Source organism: Marmota marmota, unplaced genomic scaffold (assembly GCF_001458135.2).
Source record: "Marmota marmota marmota unplaced genomic scaffold, marMar, whole genome shotgun sequence".
In the NCBI taxonomy this organism is placed as follows: domain Eukaryota; kingdom Metazoa; phylum Chordata; class Mammalia; order Rodentia; family Sciuridae; genus Marmota; species Marmota marmota.
In genome coordinates this window covers 487396-512980 of record NW_025999874.1, presented here as the reverse complement: position 1 = coordinate 512980, position 25585 = coordinate 487396, and the positions used below count along the sequence as shown (strand labels likewise).

General features: G+C 50.7%; 1 protein-coding gene and 1 long non-coding RNA gene across 3 annotated transcripts in view; one reads left to right on the top strand and one right to left on the bottom strand.

Moving 5' to 3' along the window:
• Mapt (microtubule associated protein tau) overlaps window positions 1–4164 on the bottom strand; it is a 77835-nt gene extending 73671 nt beyond the window's left edge. Inside the window, exon 1 of one of the 2 annotated variants that reach the window (XM_048786428.1) lies at window positions 4022–4164. The gene's annotated coding sequence lies outside the window, so the exon portion shown is untranslated. The remainder of the gene's footprint in view (window positions 1–4021) is intronic. The other variant, XM_015507195.2, reaches the window with a different exon arrangement.
• LOC125611535 lies at window positions 1272–23741 on the top strand. The gene is made up of 4 exons (XR_007341721.1): window positions 1272–1282; window positions 5455–5465; window positions 11236–11238; window positions 23484–23741. It is a non-coding gene; the product is annotated as an uncharacterized LOC125611535 (long non-coding RNA).
• Window positions 23742–25585: the final 1844 nt, after the last annotated feature.

Sequence of the window (25585 nt, the reverse complement as noted above, 5' to 3'; positions counted from 1 at the left end):
GTTTGGGGGATGTTAAGCATGCCCCACTCCCCATGATCTCTGCTCCTGACCATGGACTGAGCAAAACTGAGCCTTCAGAGTGACAGGTGACTTCACACTCACGTGGCTCTGCACGCATATTTGAAGTGGGCTTTGGAGATTGCAGACTTTGAACACCTGCTGGGGCAGTGAGGCGGCTGCATCCTGGCCTCGCCAGCTGGAACTGGGGGCCGCCTCCTCTGCAGATTTGCTGGAGCCTGTCTTAGGCCTGTGAGGCAGGATTATGGTTGGATTCCAGGAGAGACAGAGCTCAGTAGTGAAATGCAAAATGAAGGGCTTGTGAAATGCACTAAGAATGGACTTAAGGATCTTTTCTTTAAAATCAAACACTCAGTGAGTGGGGCTGGTGGCTCATACCTATAATCCCAGCAACCCAGGAAGCTAAGGCAGAAGGATTACAAGTTCAAGGCCAGCCTCAGGAATTTAGTGATACCACCTCAAAATAAAAGTTAAAAAGGGCTGGGGCTACAGCTCAGTGATAGAGTGCCTGCCTAGAATGTGTAAGCTCCTGGGTTCAATCCCAGTACTGCCAAAATAATAATAATAATAATAATAATAATAATAAATCGAGTACTTACAAAGCACTTATGACATGCAAAGCTCTATTCACCAGTTTTGAATCACAACTCTGTGAGGCAGCTATTGCCACTGGTCCAGTCCTACAGATGAGGAAACTCAGGCACAGAGAGCTTGAGTGACTTGCCCAAGTTCAAGTTCACAGTTAGGACCCAGCAGAGCCGGGGCTTGAACCCAGGCCGCCTGGCTCTAGAGTGGGTGCTTGACACCTCACTGCCACATCAATAAAACTGCAGGATAAATGTTTTTTTTTTTTTTTTTCAGGATAAATGTTTTTAAGGCACATAACTCTCGCAGAGCTAAGAGTTGAGTCTGTTTCCCACTGGTCTGCATCATTCACAAAAGGTGCTGTCAGTAAGGCGGGCAGGTCGAGGTCCTGAGTGTGAACTCAGCATGATGAGCACACGAGGTGAGCAAGCCCTGAGTAAGAGAGGCTTGGATCACCATCTACAGGAGGCACCCAGAGCCACACAGAGCCTGAGGGCTGGCTGGCGCCCGCATGGCCCAGTGCCTACAAGTAAACCAGGGACAGCCAGCCTTCCAGGCTACCCCATCCTGCCTCTGACACAGGAGTAAACCCTGGGCCCGCTGGGGCAACCCACTGTGGAGGGCCCACTGTTGCCTGCTGTGGCCACATGGCCAGGGCTCCCTGCTCAGGAGCTGCTGGGTGAGGAGGCTCCATCGCTCTGCCTTCTGTGAACTCCTTTGGCATCATGCTTGATCTGAGTCCAATTCAGGATCTGAAGCAAATTTAGTTAATTCTGTCCTTCATTTTGGCTCCTGTGGCCTTTCCTGAAGGTTCTTCCTGCCCCAGCCTGGAGGAATTGCTAGAGGGCATCCCAATGTCAGCCCCATCTTTAGACCATGATCCCATCCCATTCTCAGTGAAAAACCCTGAGTCACAACAGAAGAGACCCAAGGCTGGAGAGGGGAGACTTCAGGTGGCACCTGTTCTAGATGCCCTCTCCTTCAGAGAGTCTCTGGGTGTCAAAATGTAGAAACAAAACAACATAAAAGTTTTAGTGAACCCAGGGGGGCTGTAACAGAGTGTGTGTGTGTGTGTGTGTTTGTTTCTGTGTGTGTGTGTGTGTGTCTTTCTCTGATAGCCTCAGCTTCTCAAGGACGGGAACTAAGTGGGGTCCCAAGTTGCCCAGTGCCTGGCACACAGGAGGTATTTCAATGGACACACGGGACATCTTCAAACTTTAAGGCTTAACTTGCCTAGACACTGGGTATTTTGATAGAATATGAAAGAAGACAACTAATAAGCATCAGACTAAAGGAACCCTGAGAGGGCAAACTAGAAGGCCTTGGTGATGAGCCGCACAGTCAGCCAGGCACAGAGCCAGAGAGGGGCCCCGGGAACCAGGCAGTCAGACCCAGCCGCTGAGGGCCCTGGGCTCTGGACCTTGCTAAGGGGAATCTTCTAGCGCCCTGCTCCTCACTTCTGGCAGGATGGTGCTCAATACACCAAGGTCTCCTCCCTTTCCTCAGAATCTCAAATCCTCACCTTAGAGCTGGGTGTGGTGGTGCACACCTATAATCCCAGCTACTCTCGAGGGTGAGACAGGAGGATTGCAAGCTTGAGACCAGCCTCAGCAATTTAACCAGATTCTATGTCAAAATTTAAAAAAATTGGGCTGGGGATGTGGCTCAAGCGGTAGCGCGCTTGCCTGGCATGCGTGCGGCCCGGGTTCGATCCTCAGCACCACATACAAACAAAGATGTTGTGTCCGCTGAAAAACTAAAGAATAAATATTTAAAAAAAAATTCTCTCTCTCTCTCTCTCTCTTTAAAAAAAAAAAAAAAAATTAAAAAAATTTTAAAAAAAGGTCTGGGGGTGCAGCTTAGTGGTACAGCACTTGCCTAGCCTGTGTGAGGTCCTGGGTTCAATCTCTAGTAAAAAGAAAAAGGAAAAGAAAACCTCAGGAGGGGCTGGGGATGTGGCTCAAGCAGTAGCGCGCTCACCTGGCATGGGTGCGGCCCAGGTTCGATCCTCAGCAACACATACAAACAAAGATGTTGTGTCTGCCAAAAACTAGAATGTAAATAAAATATTAAAAAAAAAAAAAAAAAAAACCTCAGGAATTTCTTCCTATAGTTAGTCTAGCTTGAATTCTCTCCAGATAGAGCATAAACCAAACAGTCCGTGAGCATATAACAGAGTTCTGAAGCTCTGGAATTAGTCACCCACACTTGGCAATAGGAGTATTTAACTGAAATACAATTTCTGATTTATCCTGAGGAGTCAGGATGATCTGCTACACTGGGTTCTCATTTCAATTAGATGCCATCCTTAGCTGGGGGCTTCACCAGCACGACACCAGAGGGGACATTGGGTGACATGATGCTCCAAGGGGCTTTTTGCACCTTGTCCTTTGGGGTAACTGGCGGTTAGTTGTCACCTGTTGAGCTATACAATCTGTGGCCCTCTTGGCTTTCTCTCCAGGCCAGCTGTGCTTCCTCCAGAGCAGGCCATTGACCACAGGAGGCGGGGTGCTGGGGTCCTGGCTCAGGGCATCCACGTGTGGAGGCTAAGCAGCCTCTGTGCCCTGACCTGGGCATCTTCTGAAAGGTGTGCTCATCATGTGTCTAATAAATGTGCAAAGATGCATATCACTGGCCCATGCTGGCCTTCTGAGCTCACTAGCAATGTCATCATTATTCCATGTCCACAGCATGGTGGGTGCTGAGCTGGGTTCACCTCACTGGTCAGCTGCCATACAGCCCTTCAGCCTGCTACTACTTTCCCCGGGCCCAACAGCTGGACCCTGCAGAGGGGCTCTGCTGTCTTGGGGACTTTAGATGTTTCTTTTGTGGATTGGGGGTGATGGGGGTGGGGTGGGGTGCGTGTGGGATTCCCAGGCACTGGAAGGCATCTGGAAGGGAGGCGGCCCACACAGCCACCCCATTCCCTACAAAGTGCTCAGGACTGTGGCTGAGGGGCTTGCTCACTTGCTGTGCCTACCCATGCTTTACACATCTCTGTCATTCCTTACTATAGCCCTGAAAGAGAGGTGCTCTTATTCTCATTTTCAGATGAGGAACCAGGCTCAGGGAGGTAAAACTACTTACCCAGGGTCACACAGCTAATGGGGGCAGGCAAGATTCAATCCCAGTTAGTGCTCCAAGCCCTGGGCCCTTCCCACCGTATCTCACCTGCTTTCCAGGGTGGCCCACTCCATCTTGTGTTCATTTCTTGAGCAGGATAGCAATACAAATGATTCAAGCAACAGTCGGGGAAAGTGGTTGGAGTGGCTAAGAAATGGGCCAGTCGTGTTCAGGGAGAGATGAAGAGTGAGGAGCCCCTAGCAGCTTTTATGCTAATAGAGAGACAGGCTGACTTTGGAAAGAAAAAGGAAAGAGAGGAAGAGAAGAAGTGGCCAAAGTGGATTTAAAAAATGACCTTTTCCACCCGTCCATCCCGGGATCTCCTGGCGGGGTCGCAGGGCTCCCGGTGTGGGCCGGCCAGCAGGAGGTGGGCTGCTTTCCCACGCTGCGTTCCATCTTGGGAGCTGCTCCACCTCCCTGGGCAAGAAAACCTCATTAACCTAATTGATATTTTTCAGCAGCAAACGCTGCTCTGGTTATTTAAGCCGAGGGCCTGGTCATGGAGGGAGGCCGTTCACCCAGGATGTCAACCCACCCGCTGCCGAAATCCCGGGTCACGGGAAGGATCCGCGCTCATTTTTAGCAGAACAAAGACAACTCAGCCTGTCTGCTTTAGGGAAGGGACATCACCACGGCTCTGTTCTTTGAGAGACGGACTTTTGGTTTTGGTTTGATTTCTTTTTCTCCTGAGGCCATGTCCTGGCCACCAGCCTGAGACAACTCTAGTCCTGCCTGGCACATACCCGGGGTGACCACTCAGCCTCAGTATCTGTCACTCAGCACAGGCTGGTGCAACCCTCCCAGGCAGAGCTCAGCCTCTGTGCCAAGCGACATGATTTGTCCAAGGGAGGAGAAAGCAGAAGAGTTCTTCACACTGTGGAGGAGTGGAAAAGCCACTGCTGAGGAGCGATCTGCAAATCAGATCAGCAGTTCCTGGGTCTGGCCTCCATCACTTGAGAGGATAAGCCTTCGTTTCATGGGATCTCAAACACGGGCTTCCTTGCTCTCACCAGCCTGGCGGGCTTGAGGGTCCCTCTCTGGGTGGCCCAGCCACCAGAAGGAGGTGACGCAGGGCACGGGAGGTGGTCTACTTGAGGAGGGAGGCAAGAGACCTCTGCTGGCCCAGCTTTGCCATGAACTTGCCGTTAGCTTGGGGCTCAGGTCCCCGTCTTCTCAAGCGGCTCTGGCGCCTGTTAAAGTGTAGACTCATGTTCCTTCACGCCCTGTGATGTTGGCACCTCTCTGGGTTTTTCTCAACATAACCTCCGACAGCAGAGGAGGTGTGGGGAGAAAGGAGGTCCCGCAGGGAGGCAGAAAGGAAGTGGGTGACTCCGTGGAAGGAAGTCGCACACCTGGGAACTGCTCCCAACACCTTGATCATCCTCTCTGGGCCGTCCTTTCCCTCCCTCCAGTGCCCTGGTCATGTGGTTCACGAGGACCACTGGGGAGCTGGGCTGCTGTCAGGAAGGCAGAAGAGGAGGTTCAGGCAGGACGAGGGGCTCTGGGGAGTTCAGAGCCCTGCAGGCGAAGCTGGAGATGCTCAGGGTGCGGTCAGGTGACGCCACACTCCTGCCTCCCTGGAGAGCATCCACGCCCCGCGCAGTAATTAAAACCCTCTGAGAACTGGCCGGGACACCCTAAGGCCCCATGTCTGGTTGCTCCTCTGGGTGTGGAGATTGTCCCTGAAGAGCACGGTCTTGGGGCTGCGCTCTCAGTCCTTCGAGGAAGGTGGCAGGTGAGTGGGACGCCGTGGATTCTGGAGGAACCCTAGCCTGGTGCAGTGTCGAGGAGCCTCGGGAGGACTGTGGGGCGGGGTGTAGAAGTGGCACCCGGGGACAAACTGCAGTGGCCTGGCTCTGGATGGCTGTGTCCATTTCCTCCTCTACCAAATGGGAAGTGCCACCCAACCCAGAGTGATGAGGAGGATGTGATGAGGTCATTGGTGTGAAAACACTAGGAGAAAAAATAGCCTCGAGGTTGTTTTGGATATAAGGTTCAGCATTAAAATGGTCAAGTGACCCACCAGCCAGCCTGCCTTAGGGGACTGGCCCATGGGGCTCTCACTCAGACGCAGGGACCAGGGTGGCTCCTGGGCTAGTTTGGGTCGTCTACCATAAGGATTAGACATTAAAGCACAGCAGCCCATCTCCCCCTACCTGCCTACCCCAGCCACCTCTGCCTCCAAGAGAGCTCTCTAGAAGATTTCTCTGTGTTCTGCTACGTGTTTTGTGCAACACACACACACACACACACACACTCACTCACGTGTTGTGTGCTCCACTTCCGGTAAGTTCTATTCCTACAGTTCATCTGGAAGTGTCCCCTGTTGGAGGCAGTGAAGTGCCAGGCTAGCCCACAGTTCCTGGGGTGGCTGAGCTTTCGTCTCCCTGGGTTGCTCAAGAGGGTTCAGCCAGGTCGAGCTTCTTACCCAGGAAGGTGACACATGTCACCACCTTTTAAAAGAAAATTCTTCCAGATATCTTCACCCTTTTGAAGTGTGCTGGCCCATGAGCTTATTTGTCTTTTTTTTTTTTTTTTAAAGTAATATGTACACATGGAAAAAAGAATCAATAGCACGAAAGACTGTGGCGGGAAGACGGCAGCTCCTTCCTCCCTGCCTCCCTCTCCGGAGGCTGCTGGGGGAACAAGTCTTTCCCTGCAGAGCCGGGCTCCACGCCGCCCGGCCCCCTCGCATGTGGCTGCTTTCCTCGAGGTGGTGCCGCCTTGTCCCTCTCTCGCTTTTCTCATGGGCCACACAGCTGAGGGGCATCCCCTGCGTGTGCAGGTTCCCACTGATTTCTTTGGGGTCCACACTTAACACATGCCCCTAGACCACTGTGTGACACACTTCTCCAGGGAGTCCCTAGCAGAAGCCTCTGCTCACATGGCAGGAGGGATGCTGGGGGCGGAGGTGCTGTCACCGGCTCCCCTGGAGTGGCGGTGATCTAGCCCAGGCAGGCTCACTGCCCACACCCTCTGGGTCTTTGCCACCTAATCACAAGCAAAGGCATCTCGCTGCAGTCGGAGCAGCGTCTTTTTATTATGGGGAGATCAAGCAGCTTGTCACGTTCAACATCTGGTTCTGCTTCCCCCTCCCCCTGGAAGGACCTGCTTTTTCTTCTTTCTTTCTTTCTTTTTTTTTTTTTTTGACCAGGCCTGGGTATTGGTTGGGGGCAGTTCTGGGGTGTCTAGAACCCCTGCCTGTTCCAGATGACCCACGACCCCTTAGAGCCCTAGCACTGTGGAGTCTGTGGACATCATTAAAAGCCCGAGGGTGGGGGTCTAGGTATAAGGGAGCCAATAGTAAATGACAGACCCTCGTCCTCACTGGGACACTGCCCAGCCCCAGTCCCTGCCCACTGATGTCCTGGCATGAGGGGGCAGCCCTCTTCACATGGGAAAATGGGCCATGTCTGTCCTGCCCCTTGTCACATGTACTTCTGAGTGTGATGTGACAGGAAATAATGGAGACATTGTGTTCCCTCGAAGGCTCCTCTAGGGGACATGGGGCCTGCACCTCCTCCTGCTTCTGCCCCATCCCCCTCAGGCCTGCCGCCACGTCCTCTCCTTCAGTTAAAGAGTGGGAAGCTCTGGGGCTGTGGGATTCCAGGCGCAGCTCGGGGCAGGATCGCTTGAGCTGTTCACAGCCCTGTTTCACATGGTTCTCTGAATGGTTAGTGACTTTACCTTGAGGCCCCAGGTTAATGCCTAACTCACCCTGACACACAGCTTCTGTATTATCATAGGTACTCCAGTGACTGGGGAAGGAGTATGTCACTCACACCTGTCCAGAGGTGGCTAGTGAAGTTCAGACTGAGTGTGTACAAAGCCCACTTCCTGAGAGCTCTCCCAGCTTCCTCGCAGATTTCAAAAGCCCCTTTCTTTGGCTCTGGCTATGACAGTTGCCAAGTAAAATACAGGTGGCCCAGTGAAGTCTGAATTCCAGATAAGCAACATCTAACTTTTTTAGTGTCTGCCCCAAGCATTGCGTGGAGCGCACACACTGTGCTGCCGAAACAAAATGCCACAGCTGAGAAGCTCCATGCAGCAGATATCCATTCTCCCACAGTTCAGGAGGCCAGAAGTCTGAAATCAGTATCACTGAAATCAGGGAGTTGGTAGGCCACGTGGCTCCCAGAGGATCTAGGGGCGAATCCCTTGCTGGCCCCTTCCAGCCTCTGGTGACAGCTGGCAACCCTTGGCTTGTGGCCACCTCACTCCCTCTGTCTCCATCACACACTGCCTTTGCCCCTGGACACATGTGATTGCATTTGAGACCAGCCACAATACTCCCTGATCACCCCCTTATCTGGAAATCCTTATTTAATCACACCCACAGAGACCCTTTTGGAAAATAATCCTGGGGAATCCGACCTGATATCTTTGAAGGATATACTGCAGCCTGCTACACTTATGCTAAAAAAAATTACTTGTTTATCTGACATCCAAATTTAACTAGACACTTGTGTTTTTAATTTGCTAATTCTGACAGCCCTGCCTGGGTCCACACCTATTAGGAGACGTCAGTCTTCGGAGATTGGCTTGCTCTGCTTGCCCCACTTCCTGGTAGGTGTGGGGGCCCAGAACACTGACCCAGCCACGTTCAGGAAGATCTTCTGTCTTTGAAGTAGGGCTCGAGGTTTATGGTGGCATTTCAGTCTTCAGGAGAATCTGAAAGAATTTGGTTTAACTTTTTCAAAGATTATGGCAGGGGCTGGGGATGTAGCTCAGTGGTAGAGCACTCGCCTACCTTGCTAGAGGCCCTAGGTTCCATCCCCAGAACTGCAAAAAGTCAGAGAGAGATCATCGTAAATGTGTGCGTCTTTCCACTGTCAGCACTCAAAATACCACACGTGGATCTGCACCTATGCACCCTTCAGAAGGTAGAAAGAGGAAAAAATGCCCAAATTATGCATTTGTTTCTCTGATTGTTCTCAAGTCTCTTTCCAAAGACCGTCAGCTGGGCTTGGCAACACACATATACCTACAGTTACAGGTACTCTAAAAGCTGAAGAAGGAGGATCACTTGAACCCAGGGCTTTGGCCAGCCTGGGCAACACAGTGAGTCCCTAGTTCAACACCGGGTGAGGGGGGGACTCGCGTTTTAATCCATCTTGAGTTTACTCACTTATCCATTTATTAATTCACTAAGCAATAAGTGGCACTTACTCTGCCATGCGCTATGCCAGGCACTGAGGATACAAATAAACCATCACTCAACAGATGGGTGAGTCAGGGAGCCTGTTCCCTAGGGAAGCCCAAAAGAATAGAATCAGATGATGTCGTGAAAATTAGACACAGATGATGGGCACCAGTAATGTGAGAGTAGAAAGTTTCAACTAACTGGATTTGAAACCAGAGAGAAATTCAGTTAATGTGCCAATTATCTTTAAATTCTATAGACTGTTTTTAGCCTTTAGTTGCCCCCCAAAATTATTTATTTATTTATTTATTTGCCTCTTTTTGTGTCTTCTGGATCCCTTGAAGTACAGGTGAGCTTCAAGGCTGGTCCTCTGCCTCCTCCCACTACCTCTGACCCCAGGAGTCACATCTGGGAGCTGCCACCTCCTGGGTTCGCCGGCAGTGCCTGCAGCCCCCAGCTATCCCTGTTCAACTCACAGCAGAGCTGCTGGATCCCAATTTCTCCCCTAATCTGTCTCCCATCACTGCAGTGCTGGGAGCACTTATTGGCACAAATAATGCCCACTCCCAGCACGTCTTATGCTGAACAGTTTAATTTTTATTTTTTCAAAGGAAAAAGCAATCCATTTATTTATCATATAGTACAATTCCTCCAGCTACGATCCCAGGCCTCTGCCCTATGGAGCCAACCAGCCAACCAACCAACCAACCAACCAACCCACAAACCATCTATCATCTTTTTTTCTTTGTCTTTTGGGGGTAAAAGCAGCAGGATCTCTCTTCTGCCCAGGCACTGGCAGGTTGATAAACGGCAGGAGCCCCCACCCCAGGTAAAAGCAACGAGTGGAAAAGCTGGGTGAGCTCTGGGGAGCAGAAGCCCGGGTTAAGGAGCAGAAGTCCTGGGTTCAGATTTCCCATTAGCCTCCAAGTGGCCGAGTGATTTCAGGAGCCACTTAACTTTCCTGCACCCTGCTTAACCTCCCTGAATTTCAATTTCCTACTTTATAAAAGAGAAGGATTTTTTTCAGTGTTGGGGATCAATCCCAGGGCCTCATGCACACCAGTCAACTACTCTACCACTGAGTTATACTCCCAGCCCTAGAATTCTAGAATTTTTTTTTCCAGTATTGGGGTTGAACTCAGGGGCACTCTACCACTGAAGAGCCAGGCTTACTAAGTTAGCCAGGCTGGCCTCTAACTTGTGATCCTCCTGCCTCAGCCTTCTGAGTCACGGGGATTCCAGGCATGCGCCACTGTGCCTGGCTAGAATTCTTCTTTTTTTTTTTTTTAAATATTTATTTTTTAGTTTTAGATGGACACAACATCTTTATTTTTTTTTATTTTTTACGTGGTAATGAGAATCGAACCCAGTGCCTCACGCATGCTAGGCGAGCGTGCTACCACTTGAGCCACATCCCCAGCCCTAGAATTCTTAATTTACAGATTCACGTCAATAATTAAATGACACCATGTAAATCATAAAATACCATCTACTTGTAAGCAATTTGGAGAACTGGGGTCACATCCCAGCACCCCAAAATCTGTGACCAGTGTGCTCTGGACTGTCCAATTGGCTACAGGGAGAGAGGGCCTCTGCCCAGCCCCTAGCTGCACCAGGGCTGTGCACAAAGTTGCCCACACTGTGCAGCTCCTGCTGGATCCAGAAGAGCTAAGTAGACCTGTGCTCAGGCCGAGGCTGCCCATGTTCTCTCCAGGGGCTTCAACTTTCAGTTCTGGGTGCTTTTAAAGATTTTCTTCTAGAATGCCTCACTGCTCACTCTGAATACATTTTATAGTCTGAAATGATCCCTGACTCCTTCTACTAAGAAAAAACAATAAAACCAGAACAAAACAAAAACTAGAAGCCGGTAGGATCTTACATATGGTATCTTCACTTTTTTTACTTTTTTTTAGCTGATGGATTTTAAAAGTGCTGGGGAGAAGGTGGGAGGCAAGAGGAAAACAGAAATGGCTGCCGTTTTGGAGAGAGGGAGGGTGTGGGGGAAACTTTTGTCAAACCCCGAGGATGCCCTGGGAAGGTGCAGGTTCTAGGTAACACGATGTGCAGGGTCCCAGCTGCATCTGTATGAGCCACTTCCTCGGGTGCCCCCTGTTCCCAGTGAAGCACACGGGTGTAGACATGGGGAATAATCGTGGGTGTACCCAGCAAGCTCAGCGGCCCCTCCCTCCCTTCTTCCCTAACTCACCCTAACTCACACCACAAAAGAAAGTGATTCTTTAATTTGTAAGCTTCCCTTAGGCATTTAAGCAAGCCCATGAGCAGTGGGCTTGCTGTGCTGGCCCTGCCAGGGAAGCCACCCCACTTTTAATTACACTTCTCCCTGTAGATGCTGCCGGGGAGGGGAGCAGGTCCTCCTCTTCCCTGAGTTTACACACCAGCTGCGCTCCCCGCTCCCCTCATCTCCCCCTTTGGCCTCACGGCCCCCCAAGCCAATGGGAGGCTGTGAACATTTCTCATGCTTTACATGAGCAGGAAGAAAAATGAGTGTCTCTGCTTCCTAAGTGTGGACCTGTCTGTGACACTAAATTTGGTTCTGCCGTCACTGGCGACATGAAGCGGCAGCCTGGTTTGGAGGCTTACTTTCCGTTTAAAATAATTTCTCCAGGCTCTGGTTACAAGTGACCCGTTCCCGGGGGCTGGAGGGCATGCGTCCCTGGTCCTTAGCACCAGGACAGTCTGCTGGCTCCTCTGCTGCTGGCAGAGGGGGCCTGCAGGGAGGCCTGAGGGTGCCCCAGGGCAGGGCTCATGCCTCCACTGAGGCACCCCTTGCCTCCCGTCCAGTTGTGACATCTCTGCACCACAGTTTTCCTCTGCAGAATGGGAAAGTAACCCCCTTCCTCACTGGAGAGTGAGGATCGAATGAGGCAGTGTTCTTAGTAAAATAAAGGGTAGTCTGCATCTTCACTCAGCCAATCTAATGTGGACCACCAGGAAGTGTGTTAGGTTGGACTGAATCAGGGCAAAGTCACAACGATAGAATATTTCAGAAGAAATGTGTTTTTTACTATTTTCAAGTGCACAGAGCAACGGAACTGTGGATTAGTAGGTGGAGGACCTTCTTCATTAAAATGTAATGTACGGCTGACAACAGTCTGTGATCGATGAGTACCCAACTATTTTCATCCAGAGCAAGTGGGTTGAGCTCTGGGACTGTGCACACACCCAGGGGACAGGACAGCCCCGGGGGACATAGTCTCTGCTCTCAGAGCAGATCCTGAGGGGAGATGAGGCCTGCACACACAAAGGCAGACAATGAGGTCTTAGCCACTGCAGCCCGGACCAGGTGTGGCAGGCCCTTGATCTCGAGTACGAGCAGTGCAGCCCCTTCAGGGAGGACAGAGATGGGTGTTTTAAACAGAGGGAGGCAGAGACAGGCAGCAGCAAGTGGGACTGGACAGGGAGGCTGAGCAGAGGTCCAGGCCCAGGCAGGTGGTGCGAGGTTGGGGTTGGCTTAGCAGGTGACGGAGAGCCTGATCAGGGACTCGGGCTCCACTGAAGACACGACAGATGACAGGGCTGCTGTGGGAGTCTGGAAGTGGTGTGTGAAGTGGGCTGGATGTGAATTTTGGAATTGAAACTGGGAATAATTCATTATTGTTTCCATGATGATGGTGGGGGGGGCAAAGCCTAAATCCCTTTTGGCTCTGGTGAGAATGGGACTGGAAGGAGGGCCCCAGAGCCCGTGTAGGGGGGACACTGAGGGATCTCTTCCAGGGTGCGGAAGAGGAGCGCAGCTCTAGACTGTGTGCTTTGCTGTACTGGGGACTGGAAGGCTGTGACCCATGTGAGTGGACGAGGCAGTAATGAGGGCACACCACTGTTACCAAGAAGTAATGACATGGGCCTTTGGACACCCAGGTCCTGGCTGAAGCCCAGCCATGAGGAACAGGCCACTGTCAGGGACGGGCTACACATGGTGACAAACTCTCCCCCATCCACACACTGGAGAAACCCTCTGTGCTCAGGGAAGAGGCAAATGAACTTCAGCCCAGTTCCAGTCAATTCAAAGCCATTCGATGAACGAGCTATCAGAATATTATACCATCAAAGTCAATGCCCGGCTTTAATTTAATCACTCTTGCCATAATGGATTCCCATCTCAAGCTGAATACTGAGCACGGGGAGATGCTGCCCCTGGGCACAATTAGAATACGAGATTCTATACCAAGTCCCCAGCTGATCAGGAAGAAGCTGAAAACCCCAGAGAAAACAGAAAAGGTCCCAGGAACTTCCATCCAAGGGTCATAACATGAGCCAAAAAGGAAGTTCCGGCCCCCGTCCGGAGAAGTCTGCACTGGCAGGGGCTGGAAATTGCTTGAGGTCAAGCTCAAGCCACCCCACCCACCCTCCTGCACCCTGCTTTGGGTCTCCTTCTCTCTAAAAAGGGGACAGAAAAGACCAGTGCAGACTGGTCTGAGGCTGCCTCGCCATCCATCCTGGGCATGTGCACTGACTTCTGAGATGCTCTGAGGCATTGAGGCATTCGAGAATGCTTTCCTTTCAGTTCTTTTTTTTTTTTTTAAAGCCAGGTTTATTATTTTACTTATTTTTATGCGGTGCTGAGGATTGAACCCAGGGCCTCACACATGCTAGGCAAGTGTGCTCTACCACTGAGCTACAGCCCCAGCCCCCTTTCCTTTCAGTTCTATGCTTCCAGGGAGAAGAGGGACTGCCCACGTCATCATCGTCATCATCGGTTCTGTGGGGGAAGTCTGCATAATCCCCACTTTAGAAGATCGGAGATCCAGGAATCCTTCATCTTTGCCAAAAGCTTCCTAGTTGGTAAATGGGAAGTCAGCAATTAAAGCCAGAGGGTGGCAAGTCCAAGCGGCCAGTGAGCAGAGACAGGGTGTGAGGCAAGGCCTGCCTTCTGTAACTCAGTCTTGTTGGCAACAAAATATTGGATCATTTTTAAAAGTCTTTTTTTTTTTTTTAAAAAACTCAGTCCAGATTGTCAACTGATAACATGAATCCTGCCGATTAAAAAATTCTTTTTTCCTACATGCCCCATCAACCATCAAACCTTGGTTCATGATTTTCTATAGCACTGTAGTAACCCTGAAAGGGATGCACTTCAATGTACTCAGTCTTCATTAGCACTCCACAGGGAGCAGACAACATCCTTCGCTGGCCTTTTCTCAGGCACAGATGAGAGGCCACAAAAGGGAGGGACTTCAGGACCAAAGGAGGCGGCCCTGAGCCCCACAGAGGTGCCCAGGACGCCTGCCTGTCATCCCCATAGGCTTATCCATGGAGAATATTAATAGGTTTAAAGAAGGGTCAAGTGAGTCTGTGACTCCATTATCCAAGCAGATTTAGGGATGTTTTGCAAAATCCATTGATGTGTTTCTGAAGTGGAGACAGACTAAACTGTGGCACCTGGGGTACAGCAGAATGGGGACCTGCTGGGGACCTGCAGAGACTTTCCCTTGGTCTTAGGGACAAGACAAGACAAGACAAATGGATGGCAGGAGGGCTGGTGACTCCTCCAAATGTTATCCCTGGTGTTTCTTGTCTATGGGCAGCACCAAAGGAACAGGTTCATGAGTCTCCATCATGAATTTCACTGGGCCTCAATGCAGCAGGAGGTCGAATAGAGTTTTATTTGCACGTCCAAGCTTTGCTGGGCTTAAATTGTGATGTACCCCCAAAGCAGAATGCTATTCAAGTTTCAGCAAACTCAATATTAAAAAATCTAGATATATAACAAATAAGGTAGTGAATATTCATACACACACACACACACACACACACACACACACCACAAAAGAAAGTGATTCTTTAATTTGTAAGCTTCCCTTAGGCATTTAAGCATTGGGCATCGGATTATTAATTAATTGGTTGTTTCTCTCTCTCTGTCTCTCTCAATCTCTTTATTTATTTATTTTTGGTATTGGGGATTGAACCCAGGGGTGTTCTGCCACTGAGCTACATCCTCAGCTTTATTTTTTTAGTTTTTGAAATAGGGTCTCCTAAGCTGCTAAAGCTGGCCTCAAATTTGGGATCCTCCTGTCTCAGCCTCTCACATTGCTAGGACAATGGGTATATGCCATGGTAGCCAGCTCAATGAGTCACTTTTTGAGGGGCAGGTCATGGGAGGAGGATGAGATAAGAACAATCAGAAATAAGCACTCTTGAAATGATCTGAAATATCAATGATAGAAATGGATTTGGTTTTCGTCCAGGATAGTTCTGGGTGGTTTTTATTTTTTATTTTTATTTTTTGCAGGCCTGGGGATTGAACCTTGTGGTACTTGACCACTGAGCTACATCCCTAACCCTGTTTATTTTTATTTTTAAAATTTGAGACAGGGTCTCACCAAGTTGCTGAAGCTGGCCTCAAATTTGTGATCCTTCTGTCTCAGCTTCCCAAATTGCTGGGATGAAAAGTATGCACCCCACTTGTTTGGTGGGATTTTCCCCCCTGTTTTGTTTATATTTTGTGGGTTTTTTGCCACCTCCCCCCAATTTTGTTCACATACGATTTGATGCAATTCAAGGGGACCAGTGGGCCTTTCCCTCAGGGGAGGGGCACCGTTCTTTGGTTCCACCAACTGGTTCCTCCCAGCACTTCCCTCTTGTCATTATGTGCTGGCTGCAGATCACATGACAGGCAAGTACAGACCCAGGGGTCTCTAATATCCTGTGATCCCTGGGGAGGAGGACATGAGGATAAAAGTGCACCCTTGTACTTATGTGGTTCAACTGCGACCTAGGTCCCAAGACAGCATCACCAGCCTCCTAGGAAAACAACACCAGGCCATAGGCTGGGAGGAGCCGGAGCAGCTGGAACCAGAGATAATCACTTCCCTCTCCTCTTTGATGCCTAGATTTAGCAGTGGGGTGGACAAGGCCAGAGGAAGGGCCGTGAATCAAGCATAATTATCAATGGCTTTAGATTAAATTCTCACTTGCTGATTTCAAACTATTTGTAAGTTGTTGGACCTTGATCTGAAACTCTTTCCTAAGGGGAAAATTTATTTTGCGTCTGATGGGGAGAATTTTGTGATACCCTCTTCAGCTGGAACTGTGTGTGAATGACTTAAAACTGCTGGGTCTCTGAAGACAACCCCGAGAGGGCGGGCAGGTCTCCACCCACCTTTTACTTCACACAAAAGGTCTCCCCAGGAGGCCTCTCCTGACACCCTGAAGAGGAAATGGGAATGCTCAAGGCTGGGGTCCACAGGGCCTGAGGTCTGCAGCCAGGACCGTCTCCTGCACAGCACCGCCAAGCTTCTCTGTGCTTCAGAAACCTGCCCAATCCATTCTTGGTACAAAAATCACACAACGTAAAAGAGATGCAGGCTGATGGAATATGAGCGCTGAATGAAATCCTTGACTGGTTTAAAGAAAATTAAGTCGAATGCTTTAGAAAGACTACATAAAAGTGGGTGATTTTTTATTGTCCAATGAGGTGTTAAAAATCATTAAAAAACCAAAACGGTAAAATAGCAGAGGGATTCTGCATCCAGCTTACTCCACTGTGTAAATCCAGCATCAGAACTGAACTCCAGAGACCTAGATAACACATTATGAGTGTGGTGTAGGCAAAAAAAAAAAAAAAAAAAAAAAAAAAAGACCACCAGAAATTGCAGCCACTTAATCCAAACACTCAGAGAAGGCCTGGGCCCTGCATTAAAAGGTGGGTGAACAGACACACATCCATAGGATTTAAGTACAATGTTCAAAATATATACGCACCATTTAAAGATGATATTCTGTCATAATGACTTTAAAACATGTATTATGATTCTCAGTCTTGCTGATAAAAAGAATTCTTAAGCCTCATTTAGTGATTCATATATGATTCTGCTTAGTGGATGCTTGGAGTTCCTAAGACGCAGCTCAGCAGGAGTTGGCTTTACTTGACATTTTCTACTCTGCTCATAGGCCCTGCTCGCCTTCCCTCACCTCCACACTCTGCTGAATTACTCCATTTGTAAAGCTTCCCCACTTCCACTGCCCTCGCTACTGCCTTACTTTCTCAGTCATCAGAGTAAACTGGAAAGATCTCTGGACCTTGCATGCTGAGCTGGGATCCTTCCTGGGAAGGAGACAGCTCGGGTTAGGGAGTGTGCAGTCTATTCCTGGAACAGAGTAGATTTCAGGAAGGAAGAGGACACAAGCGGGACAACAGATAAGTCACTCTGCTTGCCTGTGGCAAGAGTTCTGTGTGTACATTTAAACATGGGTGTGCACGATTTCAGGGATCCACTTTCACCAAAACAACAACATCTGGCTCCAGGGGAGCTGGGCAGATGCTCACTTCCTTCCCTGATCCCTATTCAGGGTAGTCATGTGTGTGTTACAACTGATCCTTCACTGGGGTCTAAAGGCACCTCTGTACATTTATCCAATCACAGATGTCCATGCAGAGGATACTGTCAATGATACTATTTGCTGAACAGTTAGTATGTGCCCAGCCCTGGCAAGCAGTGCATGATCCCATTTAAACCCCATGATAGATACTATTATACCCCAAGTTACAGATGCCAAAAAACTCTCCTAGAGCCAGAACAACACCTTAGGTCCTATAATGTGGAGTTGGGAGGGCTGAGACTTCAGCCCTAGGGGGCCATCCTGTGCCTTGAAGATGTCTAGCAGACCTAAGTGATCTGAGTATACCCTTAACCATTAGGCAAAACTGCTTCCACATGCAGGACACTGCCCTGCACTGGGGACCTGAGGTGGGGGCACAACTGCCCTTGAGGCACTCAAGCCTTCTTTGTATAACTGAGGCAAAAAGTACATTTCTTGGGGATTAAATGGCCTGGTGTTCAGACTTCCATAGAGTCTGATTCAGCGCCAGGCCTGCTGCAGTATCAAAATTAAGATAATCTGTTTGAATCCATTTGAGTCTGCATTTTGCTGAAGCCCCTTCTACTAGCACACTTACAGAATCAGAGAACCCAAAGAGCTGAGGCCTGTCCTGGGCCTCACACTGCCTCCCCACTCTGATGGGAGGCATCTGGGCAGGAAATGAACCTGGCAAAGGTGGCAAGAGCATGGCATCTGGAGAGAAGAAAGAAATTCTTGGACAGCCACCCCTCTGGCAAGGCAACAGGGCAAGACAGGCATGATGGTCTCATCGCTGGCACAGGTGGTGTGAGAGCGGGAGCCGCAGGTCTGCGGCTGCCTCATGCCTCCGCCTGGGTGACTGGCAGTGAGCCCTGAGGACAGAGAAGTCACCTAACCCACAGTATAAGGGAATGTTGACAGCAGAGCCTGTGCTCCAGGCAGCCAGCAAAGCCTCCGGGGCTCACTTGGCAGAGGGAGACCTGGGATTCTTACATGAGGGCTTCCTATACCCACCCAACTCCATGTGCACCCATAGGTTAGAGCTGGCTCCCATCGGTGGGTGCTGAGGGTCAACCTTTGGGACGGACAGACCCAATAAGGGGATCTGATTCCCTAAAGACACAGCGCTTGTCCCTGGCCTCATCTGAATCTATCCACTCTCCAGTTTTGACTTCCAGCCTTCTCTGAGCCAGTCAAACCTGGCTGTCCCTTGGCATGACAGTGCCTGACCCTGGGTGTTGGGGAAGAAGTTTAAGGACCCTGGTAGGATACTCCCCCCCCCAGGTCTCAGGTCAGGGCCAGTTCAGAGACTGGAGCTTTAACCCCACATCTCTCTAACCCTATCCCAGTCCACGCTCTGATCACAGACTCTTACACAAGTTCTTTTGTGAGTCAGTGATTCTGGAGTCAGAATATTCCATTGGGTTAATGTCATATATGATTGAGGTCCAGGCTTGCCCACAAAGGCCTGTTAAACCTGCATGAAGTTGAGAACGGGTGGGGGCTAGCGTCAGACACCCAGGCCCACCACTCACTGTCTGTGTGGCCTTAGTACACTATAAAGCTACTCTGGGCTTCGGTGTCTCTGCCTGCAACAGATATAATAACAGTACCCACTACTCAGGGGCATGGTTGTGAGGACTAAATGAGATCACCTCCAGCAACACCTGGAGCTTCCTAGAAGGCAATGAATGTAACTGAGATAATAGTGCCAGGGTAACTCTCTAGAGCAGGGCTTCTCTACCAGGGCAGTAATGATATTTGGGATCATTTTTTGGTCTAGGGGGCCATCCTGTGCCTTGAAGATGTTTAGCAGCATCCCTGGCCTCTGCTCATGAGAGGCCAGTAGCACCCTCCCCAGCTGTGAAAATAAAAAATCTCTTTCAACAGCTCAGTTGTCCCAGCAGAGAACCACTGTTTTATAGGGAAACAGCCAAGAGTCCCCAATGGAACATCATTGTTCCACTGCCTGCTGCAGCCTAGCTGGTGGAGTTGGAGTCTTTTCTTTCCCTCATCTGCAGAGGAGTCCCCAATGCCAGCTCCATGTCACTAGTGGAAGCACCTAACTCCTATGCATGGCAAGTGAGCAGTGGGCAGCTAAGTGCTTCTGGGGGTGTGGAAGAGCGAGAAATCTCTGAAGTGAATAATGAAAAAAGCAGGGCTGAGGTACAGGAAGGAGCAGAGGGAGTGGGGTCCCCACCTCTACCGCCTTGACCTCCTGCAGAAGGAGCACCTCTACCCCAAAATTGGCAGGCAGGAGAAGTGTGTCTTCTCTGAAGCAGAGGAAGAGAGGGCAAGGAGGTGTACTAGGGGCTCAGGCAGCTGTTTGGGTGTCATTTAGACACAGAGCCAGGACAAACTGCATAGAATGTATCCCAACACCTTCCCGATACTGTGACCACAACTAAAGCACATATGCCTTCCCAATCTACTTTCTCTTTGCCACCATGGTGATCTCCATTTCTCCATCTAGGATGATTTTAAATGAGTATGGACAAGATATCTATCATATGTCTGCTATGCATGTCTGCTGTAGGACCCTAAGGGTGGTTTTTGTTTTGTTTTGGAGTGATTACTTTTCAAAGGGGAAGTAAGGAAGATATTAACTAAATATTAGAATGCAAGATTCAGTTGGAAAATTATCCCATCCAATTGGAAAATAGCACATATTCATATCCACACTCAGGGATACTCAAACCATATCCACAGTGCTGAGGGAAGATGGAATAAAATTTCTTAAATTTTCCAACAAATGACCTGCATGAACTAAAGTTTAAAAGGCTGAAGGAAAAGTCAGCATAAACAAAGGGCACCAGGGCCCTATCACATCTCCAGGCTGGTCTTGACTTCCAAGGGCATGTGGGTCAAAGGCCATGTTCAATTGAAAGGATTCTTTTCCTCTTGGGAATAAATCTGATCCCTCCTCAAACCCATTCTAGTTTCTTGCAATTGGTAGGCATTATCCATTTCCTTTGTTCCTGTTGGGGGAGCAGTGAGTGGCTGACACTAGAAGTCACTTAAAAGCCACACCCTTCCACCATGGGTGTGTGCAAACAAGGTCTGTGCAGGGCAGGGACATTGTCACTCATCCAAAAAAACAGCAAAGCCAACAAACCCCGCCCCCAAACCTTCCAAAGGTGCACTCCAAAGCCAAGCCAAGTTACTGCTGTAAACACATGAGCTAGGGAAAGCAAACTGGTCAAGGAATGAATTAGCTTCAAGAGACAGGAGCTGGGGGAGGATGGTGCTGCACTAAATCATCTATATCTATCTATTTATTTAGAGGGTTTGGAGATGGGAAACAGAGAAGCCATTCATATGTGGTAAACACAAGGAATGTCATTAAACACAACATGACGTCACAGAATCAACTACGGACAGGAAAGCCATTTCCTTTTTTGCTGTAAGATGGGTCAGTTGAGGGGGCGAGGCAGGGACCACAGAGAACTCAAAGCTGTGCTGCTGAGTCTGGAGCCTGAGTGTGCGGCAGTCTGGAGAGGCCACGGGTAGTCGCTGTCCCAGACACCATCATTCATTCCAATCCAAACCAGCTGGAAACCAGGACTTGGAGTTACAGTTTCCGCAGTGCCAGAGGGTGAGTGGGGTGTCACCGGACGTAAAAGAGCACCCCCGACTGCTGGGTACTGCGCGAGGCTTAGTGCACGCGCGCATGCGCGCGCTCGGTAGCCCTCAGAGGGATCGGATGCCTGGACAGTTCCCGATGTGCTGCTCCACTATCGGGACATAAGCTCAAAGGCTGCATCCTTCCAGCTCCTGGGGTGGAGCCCTAGGGTAAAAGCACGCGCAGAGCCAGGAATGAGATTCCCAATCGTCATTCCAAGGGCCACCCGCTATCCCTGAGGTTCTTCCATTAATAGACCCCCGGCCTTGCTGACCCGAGCGCCCCAGTAAAGCTTCAACGCATTTCAAAATGGAGCAAAATAACAGAAGCATGGCCTGTGCTTTGTTCCTGCATTGGGGTAAATGCTCTCGCTCCCACCGGTCTCTCCTAACGGACAGGTGATATCTCTGCCCCAGAGTCTGCAATGGGCAGCCTTGTTCGCACGCTTCCCTCTTCCAGGGCGGGAGCAAGATCCTCCCTCCTCCGTCTGGGATGGGAATTCTATGCCGGGCTCTGTCGGAGGGCGACGGTTGGAAGAGGTTTGAATGGATCCTTCAGTCACTTCCGAAACCCTCCCGCGGCTGGCTGGGCTCCCCGAGGCCACAGCTGACCCGGAGAGGGCTCTTCACCAGAGCCAAGACACTCCCCAGAAATTCAGAACAATCTAGGCAGCCCGCGTGAGCTATCGGCCTCAAAAGGTGCTCCTCCGTCTCAGAACTGCGCCCCCGCACCAGTGTTTCGCGATAGAATTAACCAGAAAACCTCGTGGACCCAGCTCACCGCAGTACAGCGAGGCTAGGACTTGTTGGCAGGGAGTTAGACCCCTCCCCCTTGGTTTTAAGGGTGACAGTGAACTCCAACTCTTAAGTGAAAAATCCCACACCTAAGATAAATAACATTAATGAAATAATACTAATTAGCACGCTCATAATAATAAAAATACACCAAGGACGCCTATCTAGGTAGTTGTGGCCGACGGACCTATTAAATGAGCCACAGGTCAGGCCTCGGGTCTTCTTCTTTTGCCGCCGGGAGGCCAACCCGGCTAGGCAGCCTTACCCCAAGGTCCTCAATATCCTAGGGCAAGGGGGCGGGGCAATGTAACGAGGTTTCTCCTCCGGATGCCTGTGGTTCCCACGGCAACCCCCACAAGCTGCCCACCTCCCAGTGGGCTCGGAAAGATGGGTGTGGCCGCAGCACCTGAGGGAACCTCCAGGCCCCTCCTCACTTCCTCCCGCTGGGCAAGCAACTGGGAGTAAAGGAGGGAGGGGCCATCTGCGATCTCCTCCCATCCGTGGGTGTGATCAGCGCCCCTAGCTGGAAACCTGGTGGGGTGTAGCCTCTAGGGAGCTAGGGATGTAGGGGGGCTTGTGGTCTTTCTCTGGCTACCCGCCCCGCGCGCCAAGACCTCAAATCCCACCCCTTTGGCCCGACTGACGCCTCCTGGCGCTGGGCGAAATTCCGGGAGGGGGCTGCTCCGAGTCACGCCCGTTCTGTGCGTGCCCTGCAGGCTGTGACTCGAGTTCATCGATCCAAGCAAATCCCTAGATTCAACAAAAGGGTCAGAAATTAGGGGTGAAAAAATAGGGGACTTGCTGGAGGTGGGGTAGCTAAGTACCCTCTTAGAGCAAAAGCAAAGAACAGGGCTGGGAGCGCAGATCGCAGATCACCTAACCTCTACGAACAAAGCAGCGAGCTCCCTTAAAAGACCCCAGTGAACGACCCCAGTGCCTACGCCCGCAGCCCCAAACGTCAAGATTTCAGAGCTCATTGCCCTTCTCTTCTTCAATTCCAGTCCCTGTCCTGTCCTCCGAAAACCGGCCACCCGACTTGGCATGGTACGATAAAGACGTGACATGCCGCAAAAAGATGGCACCTCGCGTTCGGAGGGGGAAAAAATGAGGAGGGTGGGAGTGGGAGGAGGCACAGCCTGCCCTCCCCCTCCTCGCCCACCCAGGTCCACACCCACTGCCGCAGTGAGGGGCGAGCCCTACGCGCCGGCCCCGCGCCTCCGGCAGAGAGCGCACACGCGGGGCGCCAGGCTCAGAGCACAGAGAAAGGAACCCTCCCCGANCCCGCGCCCGTCTGTGCAGGGCTGCGGCCGTGCGCGCCCATGAACAGGGAGCCGTGGCCGCCGAGTCTCCCGAACATCGCAAGGCCAGGTGACCCCTGCCATTTCAAGCTTCCACACTGGGATCCATGTACTGTCTTTTCTCGGGCACGGCGCTTGTCTCGTCTCGGCTACCAGGCGCGCGCAGGGGGAAGGGCAGCTAAAGTGACAGCGCCTGGACCCCTCCCCATCTCCCCAATCCCTCCCAGCCCCCAAATGTCCCCTGCGGATTTTTGAAGGAGGAAAAGGGGAGGGGGCGAGCCACCGCCTTAATCAAGGGCAGTAAGGGCCCAGTGGGTATCGCTGCCAGGGGTAGGGGCGTAGGGAAAGGTATGTCGGGAATCATCTTTTCTAGAACCCGATCCATATCTTCCTTAGGGCTGATGGCAAACAGGAGCAAAGAAATCGGATTTCAGGTTCGGTTTTGAGGGTCGTCATTGAGCCCCATGCCACACACACACAGAGACCCACGCCCATTGCGGCAAAAGGATGAGATCTAGAGTGCTGAGCAGCCCCCTCTTCCAGGTCACCGCCATTCGCGCCCCACCCTGTGGTTTGCGNAGCGAGCGCGCGCGCCAGCGAGAGGGCGCGTTCCCGAGGCCGGCGGGCGGCGCAGGCGCGAGCAGCGGGAGCGCGAGCCTCCTCAGGGGAGGGGCGGGCAGTTAAGCGGTCCCTTGCCCAGCTGCCTTTCCCTGCCCGGCCGCCAGGACGGGCGCGCCGCGAGCGCCCCACCGCTCGGCCCTCCCGCGCCTTCTGGCTGGCTCCTCTCGGCGCTTCCCTTCCTTGGTCCTACTCCGGCCACGCCTCGGGCCGCGGTGCTGACCGCCGCGCGCACGCGCGCTGCGTGGCGCACGCGCACTCTCGGCCTCCCGTGGACGCAGCCTTTGTCTTGTCGGAGGGGTCTCCTCCCTCGGGGTCCGCAGGGTCTGCTGTCCCTTTCCTTTCTGTCAGCCGAGGGCAGTGTCCTCTATCTTATAGAGCCCCTGGGCGGGTTTCCACCTAGCGGACTCCTCTGTCCACCCCACACCTCGAGGCCTCCCCCAGCCCAGTGCCCGAAACCTCCAGGTTGGAGACCACTTCCCCTTCGGCGCTTCCCTTACTCGTCGTTTCCCACCTTTTCCCTTATTACAGAAGTGAATTCTTTCCTTAACACATAATCCTAAAAGCATGCCAACTGGGTTGTAATACAGTGTTAGGAACATTTGCATCTATTATGTATTTAACTATGACCCTAGGGGAAAAATTTAAATTAGATGAAGTTCAAATGATGCTTAACACGTGCAAAGCATTTTCACATACACGGTTATTTTTATCTCGTTTGTTGAAACGCTTTTTACACTGTAAGTAAAGCTTGAGATCTGGATTTTTAAGTATCTGCTGTAGATGGTCATCTGGATGACATGCCTCAGACTGAAACACTAGTGACACTGGTTCTCCCAGTCGCCCAGGCCCTGGGCTTTGGCTTTAGCTTGGGTTTCTAATATCTCCATTGATGCCCTGGAGGTGGGAGACTCTCCGTGTATGGGGGCGTATGGGGGGGCGGGGTTGGGGGCTTGGGGTTGGTTATCTCCTACGGAGAGGGGAACTTATCTTGAGGCCTTAATTTGTATGGCCTTTTTATTATTAAAAAAAAAAAGAGATGTGTATTACAAAATAACATAAGAGCAAGTAATCAAAAATGCTTGCACATGCGCGAGGCTCTGGGTTCAATTCCCAGATACTGCAAAAAAAAAAAAAAAGGCTTTATTCATATGGGTGATGGAGGTGGAGCCACAGGTTTGAGTTTCTGGAATTGAGCTTGCTGTTGTTTCAGCTGACACTACCTTGCTTCTAGACCCCTATGTTGGTTCTGGAAATGTAGGACCTTACTGGTCTCCTTGCTCTCAATGTCTCCCTCTCTTAGGCCATCTGTGTCCTCTAGTTTGATCAGACTTCAGAAGAGATGCTTTTAATTATGTGTTATGGTTTAGATATGTGGTGTCCGCCAAAAGCTCATGTGTGAGATGATGCAAGCATTTTCAGAGGTGAAAGATCAGATTATGAGATGTGTCACCTAATGAGTGGATTAATCCAGGGATAGGGATTAAACTATAGGCAGGTAGGGTGTGGCTGGAGGAAATAAATGTCTTTGGAGGTTTATAATTTGTCCACTGTGGAGCGGGGGTGCTTTGAGATTTATATTTTGTCTTTGGTGAGGAAACAGAAAGCCCTCTCTGTTTCCTGGTTGCGATGTCCTGAGCCTGCTTTCTGCCCCATGGTCTTCTGCCATGGTATACTCCATAACCTCAGGTCCAGAGCTCTGGAGTCAACTGAACATAGACCAAATCTCTAAAACCATGAACACAACAAACTTCCTCCTTTAAATTGTTCATTTATTTATTTGTTTATTTATTTGGGGGGTATTGGGGATTGAACTCAGGGGCACTTGACCATTGAGCCACCTACCCATCCCTATTTTGTAGTTTATTTAGAGACAGAGTCTCACTGAGTTGCTTAGCGCCTGGCTTTGCTGAGGTTGGCTTTGAACTTTTGGACCTCTTGCCTCAGCCCCCTGAGCCACTGGGATTGCAGATGTGTGCCACGTGCCCTGCTATTTATTTTTGATACTGGGAGTTGAACCGAGGGGTGCTTTACCACTGAGCTATAATCTAGTCTTTTTTTTCTT